General features: G+C 43.4%; 1 long non-coding RNA gene across 4 annotated transcripts in view; it reads left to right on the forward strand.

Moving 5' to 3' along the window:
* Positions 1-11,879: 11,879 nt before the first annotated feature.
* LOC138762791 (uncharacterized) overlaps positions 11,880-14,017 on the forward strand; it is an 89,713-nt gene continuing 87,575 nt past the window's right edge. For all 4 annotated transcript variants that reach the window (XR_011357148.1, XR_011357150.1, XR_011357149.1 and 1 more), the window contains exon 1: positions 11,880-12,017. This is a non-coding gene — a long non-coding RNA (uncharacterized lncRNA). The remainder of the gene's footprint in view (positions 12,018-14,017) is intronic.

Consider the following 14,017-nt stretch of genomic DNA (forward strand, 5'->3'; position numbering starts at 1 on the left):
AGGTGAATAGAGAGGGAAAGGGGGAAGAGAGCTGGAAGAGGGAAGGGAAGGGGAGAAAAGGGACTGCAAGTTTGTGTTTGTGCATAGAGGTGCATACGGGCCATCCTTACAGACGTCAGGACCCCTTCAGAGTGCTACAAAACAATCGTACAACTTATGTATTGGGGGGGGGGGCAACCAGAGACGTTTACGATTGACTGACTAAAGCCCGCTTATCTCGACCTTGATTGGCCCTTGCCATGTCCCTGATGTGAAGGCACAGACGACTGCCCAAGAGTGGTGGACAGTAATAACACCAGAGGTTTAGCCTCCTATCGCTGTTTCCTGGGGGAGAGGTGGGGGGGGGGGTCAAGTAGTGGTTCACCGGAGGCTTAATTGAACCAGCTCAGGAGGTTCTGAGTGATGTCACAATGCGATGACGTCATTTGGAATGTGCGGGGTTTTCAAACGCTGCAGGGACCGTTTGAGTAAATGACTTTTACTGAACTTCGTCTATGTCTGATTCTTTTCTCATTCTTCATTTTGCACTATGACACAGTTGCTACAAGATGGAGAGAAAATTGAAATTACCCAGATGCAAAGGGACCTGGGAGTCCTCACACAGGATAATCTGAAGGTAAGCTTGCAGTCGATGTTGAACAAGGCAATTGCAATGCTGGCATTCATTTCAAAAGGAATAGAATATAAGTGCAAAGATATGATATTTGGATTTTATAAGGCACTAGTGAGACATCATTTGGAGTACTGTGAGCAGTTGTGGGCTCCTCATTTAAGAAAAGATGTGCTGACATTGGAGAGATTTCACAGGAGGTTCACGAGGATGATTCCAGGAACAAATGAGTTGTCATATGGCCTGTATTCAATGGAATTAAGGGGAAATGGCAGGGGGGGGGGGGGGGAAATCTCATTGAAACATTTCAAATGTTGAAAGGCATAGAAGAGTGTCTGTAAAAATGTTGTTCCCCATGTGTGGTGATATATAATATATATATTTAAAAAGAATATATATATACTATTCAGTGCTGTTCTGTGTATAAGTGGCTGGCCCGCCCATTGATGACTTGATTCTCTGTAACCCCTCCCCCGTGACCTGGTCATAAGGGTCGACCTCCCTACCCCCTTCCATTCATTCAAGCATTTGGAGTTGCGCCATCTGAAATGTGTATTAAAGCTTATTATTCTTCACTCAGTCTTTGGAGTCATTGATAGTGGTGGGAGAGTATAAGACAAGAGTGCACGACTTCAAGATGAAGGGTCTCTACTTAGAACAGAAATGCATAGGAATTTATTCAGCCACTGTGTGGTAAATCAATAGACTCTGTTGCCACGGGTGGTAGTGGAGGCCAGGTCATTGGATGCATTTAAGACAGATATTTTAGGTTCTTGTTTCACCAGGGAATCAAAGGTTTTGGGCAGAAGGCTGGGCATGGGGCTGAGTGCAAAAATGGATCAGCTCATGATTGAGTGGCAGGGCAGACTCGATGGGCTGAATAGTTTATTTCTGCGGCTATGTCTTATGGTGTTATTGTCTTAATTCAAGTATGATTGCATAACAACAGAGCATTCACTGGAGGACTTGCAGAGCAAGATCCCATACTGTTAACTACACCTATAAAATGGAATAATTCTTTGACAGAGATCAAGTGTATACTGAAGAATTTGTATAATTTGATAAACAATGTTTTGTCTTTTTGACCTATTTTATCCCTTTTCTCTATAACCCACTATTTGTTATACAGAACATAAAGCTGTAATTTGAAAGTAATCAGTTGCATGTTTTAATAATGATAACATCAGTGGTAACACAAAATATGTACATATGAACCAAAATTCTTACATGCTGCAACCACACAGACACTTTGTAAAAGAAAACCTCCAATAGAATACATTAATTACTGTGCAGAATGAGCTAATAGATAGAAATATTCGGGTACAGTACTACAAAAAAAAAGGAGGCATTTAAATAGTGCAGACCGGTCTTTTTATGTTCACATGGTAGTTTACGATTAGTGTAGCTAGCGAAGGTTGAGGAGCCTGATAACCATTGGAAAAAAAAATCTGTTCTTGAACCTCAAGGTGGTGGACTTTAGGCTCCTGTACTGTCTTCCAAAGAGTTGCAGTTTCTGAACCTTTGACGGCTATTGGACTATACTCCTTGGAGTTCAGAAGAATGAGGTGGTGGAGGGGGTGGGGGGACTCATAGAAGCATTTTGAATGTTCAAAGGCCTGGACAGAGCAGATGTGGCAAAATTATTTCCCATGGTATGGGAGTCTAAGACAAGAGGGCACAATTTCAGGTTTGAAGGGTGCCCATTTAAAACAGAGATGCAGAGGAATTTCTTTAACCAGAGAGAACCTCTGGAATTTGCCACTACCAGTGGCTGTGGAGACCAAGTCATAATTAAGGCAGAGATTGATAGGTATCAGTGGAGGCCAAGGTTCATTGATGGCAGAGACTGCTAGGCATCTGAATAGTCAAAGTATTAACGGTCATGGTGAAAAGGCAGGGGAGTGGAACTGATTGGGAGAATAGATCAGCTCATGATGGAATGGCGGTGTGGACTAGATGGGCTGAATGTCCTACTTCTACTATATCTTTTCATCCTATGGTAGCAGTGAGAAGAGGTTGTCACCAGGGTAATGGGGGTCCTTTATGATGCTGGCTGCCTTTTTGAGGTAGTGCCCCAAATAGGACAGGAGGTAGAAACCAGCGACGGACTTGGCGATGTTTGCTACTTTCTGCACACACTCTGCTTTCCTTGGCACTTGAATCACCAAATTAAGCCCTAATGCAATAAATAATATGAAAATTTTGGAGTTATAAACCAAGATTTATGAATTGCTCTAAGTTTCAGTTTTTATTCTTTTATTTTTCTCCTTTATTTTATACAAGTTATTTCAATAGATGGGTTTAACGTGGTTGCATAGATCATTTCAATTAAATGTTTTTGAGGTATTATAACCAATTATTGATGTAGTTTTATCTACCTTCTCATTAGCTTTTTTTTGTGTCCAAATGAATTACGATGTAATTGTCAATCCTGTATTTATGCTTATAGGTTAAACTCAGTAAAACTATTTTAAAAAGATTTACTCTGAGTGAGACCTTGAAAGTTATCTCTGCTGCCATTAATCCCTCAACCTCACTCCCTCCAAAATACATCAGCCTGGCTTTGTCTTACAGTCCAGAAGAAAGTCCTGGTGCTGATCCTCTGGTGTCTAGATCCTGAATTCAGGCAGAGGAAATGTGTGAGAATGTGTTGCAAAATAAAAGAGCATCTAGAAACCTATCTGTAGTCTTATGGGGTTGAGTGCCTCTCTTTATTCAATAAATTTGTCAGGGGAAAAATATTATGTTGTATTTCAACTTATTTGTTCAGCATGCATTCTCTGGTTGTTTTAATGTTGTCACTCTGTCTTGTGCACTTAGAAGGCCTTGACAGATCATTCAATTCTCTCCTTCATTTAAATGTTAAATACCTTGGAAGGGCAGAAGGGACATGTATATGTAACATAAAAATGCATCTTTCACTAATGCAGGCGCTAAGGTGAGGGACTATTCGGCAAAGGGTAATTCCTGAAAACGAACAGAATTGGTGGAGGGATGAGGGAGGGGGTTGGAGGGGGGAGCTGTAGTGTTGAAAAGGGCACACACACAAATGATTTCACATCCAAGTTTCATTTGTTAGTCATTGATAGCAAATTGCATTCTATTTGGGAGAATGACTACAAAGTTTGTCGCAGGTGATAATAGCTGAATTTGCAGGCACAAATTGAAATTTATGACATTGAAAATGAGTACCAAAAAAAAATGCATTTTTTAAAGTAGACAACCTTCACATCCGAGGGCAAGCCGAGGAGAAATAGGAGAGCTTGATAGGTGCGCATTGTTGGGCACATTAGCGACAATAATGTTGTCGCAGGCGATGTAAATTGACGTGGTACATAGTCAATAGACACAGTTGGCTGCTCGCAAGTAGGGAAGTACTTAAGGAGTGTCACTGACAAATGAAATATTTTAGGGACTTAATCAGAATAATGACTTTCATCAGGCGGTGACAAGTATTACTGCTTCATCGCACCTAAAGAGAAATATGATTGCATACATAGATTTTGTGATACGCGCGCTTGTACCCCAGTGGCCCCTGTGAAAGACAGGAGAAGGTGGCAGCGGGCGCCTCTGGCTCCGACTCGTCTGATAAATCGCTTCCCAGATACAAGGCGGACAAATCCCAATCTGCGGCGTGCTGGGTTCAGGCAGCTCAGCAGCGGGGCTGCCCGCTACTTCCAGCATAAACACTAATAAATCTCAGCACTTCCAGCGCCCATCAGTTAGGTATTGCCGGGAATGTGTTTGTGCAGAGGCCGAGGGCTGTAAGAGAAATAACGGGAAGAGAGAGAGAGAGACAGACAAAGGGGGCAGGGGGAGGGAGAGAGAGAGAGAGAGAGACGGACAGAGAAGGAGGGACAGAGAGAGGGAGGGAGGGAGAGAGAGACGGACAGAGAGGGAGAGACGGACAGAGAGACGGACAGAGAGGGAGAGACGGACAGAGAGGGAGAGAGATGGACAGAGAGGGAGAGAGATGGACAGAGAGGGAGAGAGATGGACAGAGAGGGAGAGAGATGGACAGAGAGGGAGAGAGATGGACAGAGAGGGAGAGACGGACAGAGAGGGAGAGAGATGGACAGAGAGGGAGAGAGATGGACAGAGAGGGAGAGAGATGGACAGAGAGGGAGAGAGATGGACAGAGAGGGAGAGAGATGGACAGAGAGGGAGAGACGGACAGAGAGGGAGAGAGATGGACAGAGAGGGAGAGAGATGGACAGAGAGGGAGAGAGATGGACAGAGAGGGAGAGAAATGGACAGAGAGGGAGAGAGATGGACAGAGAGGGAGAGAGATGGACAGAGAGGGAGAGAGATGGACAGAGAGGGAGAGAGAGGGGAAAGAGAGAGACGGACACAGGAGGGAGAGAGAGAAAGAGGGGAAAGAGAGAGACGGACACAGGAGGGAGAGAGAGAGAGAAAGAGACGGACAGAGAGGGAGAGAAAGAGGGAGAGAGAGAGAGGGACAGACAGAGGGAAGGAGAGAGAGAGAGAGAGGAGGGGAAAAGAAGCGCACGGAATAAAACGGGAGAATTTAGAAAGTCCTGTAGTGAGGTGCCAGGGAGAGGCAAACGCACCAAATGGCTTCAGATGCCTCATGTCTCCAAATGTTTTCACAGAATTATCCGAAAGCATTGGATTCAGAAGTGAATGTCAGCAAGAGGTAGAGAAAACGAGGAGAATTCCGCAAGTGAGAGGGGTAGGAAACGACGAGAAAATTGAGCTCCCGAAATGAAACAGGAGGACCCCCACCGGCCTCGACCACCGAGCCCTGGGCTGCACTTGTTACTCGAATCCACCCAGCACGGGACGAGTCCATTCCAGGTCACTGAAGAGAGCACACCTCATGGCCAGAACAGGAGCAAAACAATTTAAAGGCATTGAAATCCAGTCCAAAGCGTTTCACCCCGCAAATAATTGACAATTGAGAAGCGACAGTCAGGCGCTGCAACCGGGGCCATGTGGCCAAAAGTTGATGAGGGGGGGCAGAAGTTAAAAATGAAAGAAACTGGGACATTAAAGCAATAGGCGCGCATGTAAAATAATTGTAGGATATTGTTCCAAGGATCGAATCGATAGGGTAAAAAAAAAGGGACCTAATGTAACGCTTTATTGAATAAATCTGAAAAGGTCGCCAAACTCAGGCCAAAAGTACAAACCGGGGAGGGTGAGACAACGAGGGGGGAGTCAAGGAGAGAGAGCGAGTAAATAAAGCCTCTTCCACATGTGAGCATTCTGCTAAGAGGTTTAAATCTCCTAGGTTCAACATTATGGCTCCCATGATGGCAGGAAAATGAAAATCATCTTCAATTACTGCTGGGTTTAAGACATGATTATTTCATGTGCACGATATTAAGGAAATGACAGCGGAAATTCGTCAGGAGAAATTAATACTTAACAGTTTTAACAAAGACTCCCCAGTGAGCCGTTTTCTCACCCGCTGTGACACAGCCATGCATTCCTGCCCACTTGTTCAATTCAAGTAACAGTGAGGGGAGATGAGTTTAAAAAAAAATCTGTCACATTAAAACCGAAGGAAATAAAATGACAAGAGGAAGAAAGCTGCTCGAACAAAAGAAGAAATGTTCAGGTCAAAGGCAGCCATGTACCAGGAGATTCTTGAGACCCTTTTAGCCACTGCACTGCTCTCAATAGCTTTTCTTTTCGTGTAAACCGTCTTCATTCCCACCCCGTCACTCTCCTTATCATGTTCTAAAAATAAGTTTAGAGCTAGAGAGATATATAACTGCAGTTGATGTTTATGCATTGTTTTTTTCTTTCTTTCACAACTCACCCATGAATAAATACCCTTTCCTTCTGAAGCCATTAATGCCGAACGATTATTACACCCCGAGGGGCAGGGGACTGGGTGGTCTCTTCCCTGAATTTCTGGCAGCTCGGATTTGAACTAATACCTGACATGAGGACGTAGATTATTCAATCGCCAGGAAAATAAAAGGGGTTGGGGAGGAATTCTTGGACGAACAAGTTGTCACGTGTACTGAGGTGGAGCGAGAAAGTTTGTTTTGTAAGTACTCCAGCAAGTCAACTCCAGATCACGTAGAAGATCAGGCGGTAAAGAGCACAGACAACATTATGAGGGTGAGGTTAATTCGGGAATCTGATAACAGCACTTCCATCTGCAGGTAGTGACCTCATATTTGTGAATCTTCTTCCAAATGGGAGAGGGATCAAGAGAATGTGGCAGATGTGAGGTAACTCTTCTAATATGTTGGATATGTTGGCTCCTTTTCCAAAGCAGCAGGAAGTATGAAATGAATTGATGTGGTGGAGATGGACAGGCTCTGTGATGGATAGAAATTCACATCCAGCTCTGCAACATGGGGATAAAGATTTACAAAGATGTCGATGTTGAATTAGAACTCATGGAACTGTAACAATTTAAAGAGGTGATTTCTTTATGTCTGTTCTCATCTCGAACAGATGCCAAATAGTTACTGCTTGGAAATGGAGGGGAATTCTGCACCCAAGTTTAGGATATTAAAGCAAAATTTTTGCCTCTATTTTCTGAAATTGGGAAGGCATTTCAGGGCACAATAGGATAAAGCATACAACTTAGGCCAAATAGCCCATGCCAACCATAATTATAAGGTTGTCTTTCTGCTTACCACTGATTTTAAAAGGTGAGAGTTGATTGCCTTGGGGTCCACAAGGTTTTCTCAGACTGGAGAGGATGGAACTAGGGTACACTTTCCCAAAATAAAGGATCAGCCATTAAAAGGGAGATAAGGATTTTTTTTCTACTCAGCATATTATAAATCTGAAAATTAAGAATGTGATATCAATGTTCAAGGTTCATTTCATTGTCATGTAGTAATACAAACAATTAATACACACAAGATACTTCACCTTTTGCTTGCTATAAGGAGTCACTCTAAGCATTGCCTGATACCCCCATAAAAAGAGAAAGAGAAGCAGAGGAGAGTCCCGACAGAGATTCTGAGTATCTGTGGATTCGCCACCAGCTCTTCCGCAGCCTTTGTAGTTGTACAGAACCCTCTTCGATACATTGGCCATCTAGCCTCATGATCCAAACCTCCAATACAATCAAGAAGTCTTTAGTGCGCAAGGCCCTTCAAGAGCCCTTGCCCTCAGCATCCCTTTGAATCCCAGTTCCAATACCTGGTTCCCATGAAGCCATTTTCCAGCAGCCTGAAAATTGGTACGTACGCCTGCAGCTCAAAAATTGTCTGAGTCCTTCGACCATAGGGTATCATAAGCCTGGAGTCTGTCTGGTTCATTCAGCCACTGAGCCGCTCACTGGTCTGCTGCCAAGGTCACCATCCTATAGGTCACATGCTTCTTCTCAACGAGGGGTGTTCTTCCCACTTTTGGTGCCTTGTGCTGGTCCACGGCTCCCCCCGGTCTGCAAGCACTCATGGTACACTGCCCAACACAGGCGCCACCATCATGGTTACAAGATTAAAAAAAAACACTGCTAGCTCCTTTAACAGGTTGGTTAAATGTTGTATGGCGTAATTGGCATTGTGTCCCTGACCCACACGCTCCTGGGTCTGTACAGTTCTAGGAACACTGTCCATTCTGCCCCCCACCCCCCCCCCCAATATATGTATATGTTCAGACATTGTATTTTTGGGTACTGATGGAATGAAGGAATGTAAATATGGGGAAGTAGACAAGGTTGATGATCAACCATAACTTTAATGATTGGCAGAGCAAACGCAAAGGGGCAGGTGACCTACACACACTTCCATTATGCTCTTATTAAGAACCCATCATTGCCGTGGAATCCTTGAAATGAACTGTATTAAAATCATGACTGAAACTATAAATTATCTCTTCACCAGTTCCAGATGGTGCATATCCCAGAAAATGGATGAGGGTTAAGAGAATGAAAGATGAGACACTGATCTGAAATTTGTAAATATGTTTGGAATATAATGGAACTGTCCCAAAGGAATGAAAGGTAGGCAAATATTATGGTCCTGTTCAATAATGAGAAGAGGAATAATCAAGAAATTATATCCAATTAATCAGACCTTGATTGTAGGCAAACTTTCAAGAATGCTTTGACTATGTGCCTGTGGCAAGGAACCTTGTGTGCTATCTATATTTTATAATGCAAGATGAAATTCGGAACATTTGGAAAGACAAAGAATGCTGGGGGGCAAGTGTCATTGATAAAATTGAATGTTTTGAGAAAAAATATAAAGAAATGAGAGTGGCTGGATTTGCAGAAGTTGTTTGTTGCTGCAAATGGCATTAAAGGGGTTATAGTCATATGGACACTAGTCAGGGAGAAATATAGAGAATAAGATAAATGGATTTTTCAAGTCAAGTCAAATCAAGTCAAGTTTATTATCATCTGATTGTACAAGTAGAAAAGGTAAATGTTTCACTATTGTCATGTAATACTATGTTTAGAATGTAACATACGTGAACGACTTTAACTTTTGTCTACTGTAAGGCAGACAGAGAGTCGCCACTTTGTCCAGTGTCCGTCACAGAAACCCACAGCACCTGGTGTTACCAGTTGGCCTCCCCTCCAAAAACTGACCAGTCCTGAGCCTGCTTAGCCTCTGTGATTGAATGCCTTCAAACACCAGGTTTGATCTCTAGTCCTAAGTGCAATACATTCAGACACACAACCAGATATAACACATACACAAACAATACATATGCGGGACAAGTATTCTTACATATAAATAAATAAATAAATGTTGCTTTGTGAACATGAGGGTTGCGGACGGTTAGTCTCAGCAGTTCCTTTGGTCATTCAGCATTCCCATTGTCCGTGGGAAGAAGCTGTTCCTCAGCCTGGTGGTGCTGGCGCTGATCCTCCTGCATCCCTTTCCAGATCGGTGTAGCTAAAAGATGCTGTGTGCGGGGTAGAAGGGGTCAGACACTGTTTGGTGTGCTGAGTCCTTCCAGAACTTTTTGCTTTACTGAAGATAAAATAATACTGAAGCTTGCTGATCAAGTTATCAAATTAAAGAGTTAAACAGCATAGAAGGCAAGTGATTTCACCCTCTGACCATATGTGATAGTGACCATTCAGGTGTGAAATCATGCTCATTGACAAATTGGCCCAGGCTCTTGTGTGCTGATATTTGCCAGTACGTTCATAGATCTAATGATGGAACAGGTCACACTATACAGATACTTGCTGATCACATACAGAAATAGTAGAGACATGTTATGCAGAGAATAGCAATGCAAAGACAATTAAATAGTGATACTGATATTTTGCTCACAGCATCTGGCAGCTTCAGTTCTCCATGCTCAGCAATATGGAAAATAAATCAGTGGTGCTCTCTTCCCTTGATTGATGCAGTCTTTTTGTTCATGTCAATCTTTGTGGCTCTGGTTAAGTCCACACCTGTGTCAATCAAGCTTGACTGTTGGAAAGGCATATACCCAGACAAACAGGAGAACACGATGTCTCCCATTCCACACTCTCTCAATGGCAGATATTTCTGCAGTATTCTATGGCTGCCGTGACAAAATGAATACCATCAGGTGGACGGAAGGTCAGGTTTTCATTGTGTTTGACATATCTCCTCTCAGTATCTTTATTTTTCACACAATTACTAAAGGCTTGAACTCAATTACTGCACAATTGTAATTCACTAAAAAGGCAGACCTGTGCACATCATACAGGATGCAGACCTGATCTATGTTCTGTGTTCTATGTTCTATATTTCCTTCATCTTACTCCAGACCATGCAAGATGTGGACAACCAAAAGGTGTGTCTCAGTATTGAAATGCCATTTTTCTTTTTTTGCACTGCAACTCTGAATGTGTATCTACTTTTTTTTTATATCTATTTCCTTGTGGCACATTATGGTCCTTTAATATATACTATTGTAATTAGAGCAATGCCTTTACAGCGCCAGTGATCGAGGCTGGGATTTGAATCCCGCATTGTCTGTAGGGAGTTTGTACGTTCTCTCTGGTGGCTCCAGTTTTCTCCCACTGTTCAAAAGGTACCGGGGGTTGTAGGCGAATTAGGTGTAAATTGAGTAGCATAGACTTGTGGGCCAAAATAGCCTGTTACTGTGCTGTAGGTCTAAATTTAGATTTAATTGGTGCATGTTGTGCACCTGTGTGGCTGCAGCAAGTAAGAATTTCAGTGCATCTATAGATTACATTTAACAATAAATACACATCTCATTTCATCCCATGAATCAGAATAGGACATACGTGGTAAATGGGAGAGCATTGAGGAATACAGAAGAGCAGAAAGATTTAGGAGTAACGGTACATCGTTCCCTGAAGGTAGAAACTCACGTGAATAGGGTGGTGAAGAAGGCTTTTAGTATGCTGGCCTTTATCAATCATTGCATGGAATATAGGAGTTGGGAGGTGATGTTCAGATTGTATAAGATGTTGGTGTGGCCTAATTTGGAGTTCTGTGTGCAGTTCTGGTCGCCTAATTATAGGAAGGATATAAACAGAGTGGAGAGAGTGCAGAGAAGGTTTACCAGAATGTTACCTGGGTTTAAGCATCTAGAGTATAGGGAGAGATTGGACAGATTAGGTCTTTATTCTTTGGAGCGTAGAAGGTTGAGAGGGGATTTGATAGAAGTATTTAAGATTATGAAAGGGATAGACAGAGGGGATGTGGATAGACTATTTCCATTAAGAGGAGGAAAGATTAAAACAAGAGGACATGAGTTAAGAATTAAGGGGCAGAGAACTTCTTTACTCAGAGAGTGGTAGCCGTGTGGAATGAGCTTCCGGAAGAAATAGTGGCGGTGGAGTCAATTGTATTATTTAAGAAAAGGTTGGACAGGTATATGGATGAGAAGAAGATGGAGGGTTATGGGCATTGTGCAGGGAGGTGGGACTAGAGAGGGGCGTTTGGTTCGGTGCGGACTAGAAGGGCCTAATGGCCTGTTTCCGTGCTGTAATTGTTATGTTATTATGTAATGTTTTCAGGAGAGCATGAGATCGGTCTTGGGAGATCAGGGCTATCTTCTACTCTCATCACTGATATTTTCCATAGAATACTGCAGTTCACAGTTTAAATATCTGGTTTCTCTGGTGGGTTCACAGAAAATGTGAGCAGGAACATTCACTTTTTCTGATTAATGTTACAAAATACACTGGGTCAAAGTGGATACTGTGTCATAATATAGTGGCTACAGTTTACTATGTAGTCCTATTTTGTATCTGTTTTTGTGGTGTGTTTTGGACACTGCATGAACTCTGACATCAAGTACATGATAATGATATATTATGACAGAATTTGACATCAAATACATTATAACATGACAAATAATTAGGTGCATGAACTGACACAATGCATGTAGGATTACAGCAAATCAGTTTACCAGCAGTTATAGATTTTGGTGAAATCTACTGTGATATTAAGTGATACACGTACATCTCCTACTCATGAAGGCTCACAAGCTGAATAACCAAGAGGTAATGATTAATTGCTTAAGGTCCAGAGTTCTGGCTACCCACATCTGTGACTAACTTATGCACTTATGCTCGCTAAGGCCTTGGAGTTCATTTCTTTTCAATGTCTTTTCTTCTAGGGGAGTTCGTAATGATTCTGTTATATTTCAGCAGACGTGGAGTTACCCTTTAGTGAGCTTTGCCAAATTGAAAACATTGAAGATTATTTTCATGGGGAAATCTTTAGCTTGTTAATATTAGGGCTCAAAAAAATTCAAAGTGCAAAGTTTAAATTCATTGTCAGAGTACATATACAACCCTAAGATTCTTTTTACTGCGGGCCAGGCAGAATTTCTACTTACTGTAAACTGTCTTCTTTGGCTTGGCTTCGCGGACGAAGATTTATGGAGGGGGTAAAAAGTCCACGTCAGCTGCAGGCTCGTTTGTGGCTGACCAGTCCGATGCGGGACAGGCAGACACGATTGCAGCGGTTGCAAGGGAAAATTGGTTGGTTGGGGTTGGGTGTTGGGTTTTTCCTCCTTTGCCTTTTGTCAGTGAGGTGGGCTCTGCGGTCTTCTTCAAAGGAGGCTGCTGCCCGCCAAACTGTGAGGCGCCAAGATGCACGGTTTGAGGCGTTATCAGCCCACTGGCGGTGGTCAATGTGGCAGGCACCAAGAGATTTCTTTAGGCAGTCCTTGTACCTTTTCTTTGGTGCACCTCTGTCACGGTGGCCAGTGGAGAGCTCGCCATATAATACGATCTTGGGAAGGCGATGGTCCTCCATTCTGGAGACGTGACCCATCCAGCGCAGCTGGATCTTCAGCAGCGTGGACTCGATGCTGTCGACCTCTGCCATCTCGAGTACCTCGACGTTAGGGGTGTGAGCGCTCCAATGGATGTTGAGGATGGAGCGGAGACAACGCTGGTGGAAGCGTTCTAGGAGCCGTAGGTGGTGCCGGTAGAGGACCCATGATTCGGAGCCGAACAGGAGTGTGGGTATGACAACGGCTCTGTATACGCTTATCTTTGTGAGGTTTTTCAGTTGGTTGTTTTTCCAGACTCTTTTGTGTAGTCTTCCAAAGGCGCTATTTGCCTTGGCGAGTCTGTTGTCTATCTCATTGTCGATCCTTGCATCTGATGAAATGGTGCAGCCGAGATAGGTAAACTGGTTGACCGTTTTGAGTTTTGTGTGCCCGATGGAGATGTGGGGGGGCTGGTAGTCATGGTGGGGAGCTGGCTGATGGAGGACCTCAGTTTTCTTCAGGCTGACTTCCAGGCCAAACATTTTGGCAGTTTCCGCAAAGCAGGACGTCAAGCGCTGAAGAGCTGGCTCTGAATGGGCAACTAAAGCGGCATCATCTGCAAAGAGTAGTTCACGGACAAGTTTCTCTTGTGTCTTGGTGTGAGCTTGCAGGCGCCTCAGATTGAAGAGACTGCCATCCGTGCGGTACCGGATGTAAACAGCGTCTTCATTGTTGGGGTCTTTCATGGCTTGGTTCAGCATCATGCTGAAGAAGATTGAAAAGAGGGTTGGTGCGAGAACACAGCCTTGCTTCACGCCATTGTTAATGGAGAAGGGTTCAGAGAGCTCATTGCTGTATCTGACCCGACCTTGTTGGTTTTCGTGCAGTTGGATAATCATGTTGAGGAACTTTGGGGGACATCCGATGCGCTCTAGTATTTGCCAAAGCCCTTTCCTGCTCACGGTGTCGAAGGCTTTGGTGAGGTCAACAAAGGTGATGTAGAGTCCTTTGTTTTGTTCTCTGCACTTTTCTTGGAGCTGTCTGAGGGCAAAGACCATGTCAGTGGTTCCTCTGTTTGCGCGAACTGTACTCAAGAGAGAAATGTAAGTAAACTGATTATATAATTCAGGGAAAAAAAACGTGCAAAGTAAGAGTCCTTGCATGAGTCTCTGATTAGTCTGTTGTTTAGGTATCTGATGGTAGAGGAGTAGCCACTGTTTCTGAACCTGGTTGTACAAGTCCTGGTGCATCTATACCTCTTTTCTGATGACAGCAGTGAGA

This window comes from Narcine bancroftii, chromosome 5, assembly GCF_036971445.1.
Source record: "Narcine bancroftii isolate sNarBan1 chromosome 5, sNarBan1.hap1, whole genome shotgun sequence".
NCBI classification, from domain to species: Eukaryota; Metazoa; Chordata; class Chondrichthyes; order Torpediniformes; family Narcinidae; genus Narcine; species Narcine bancroftii.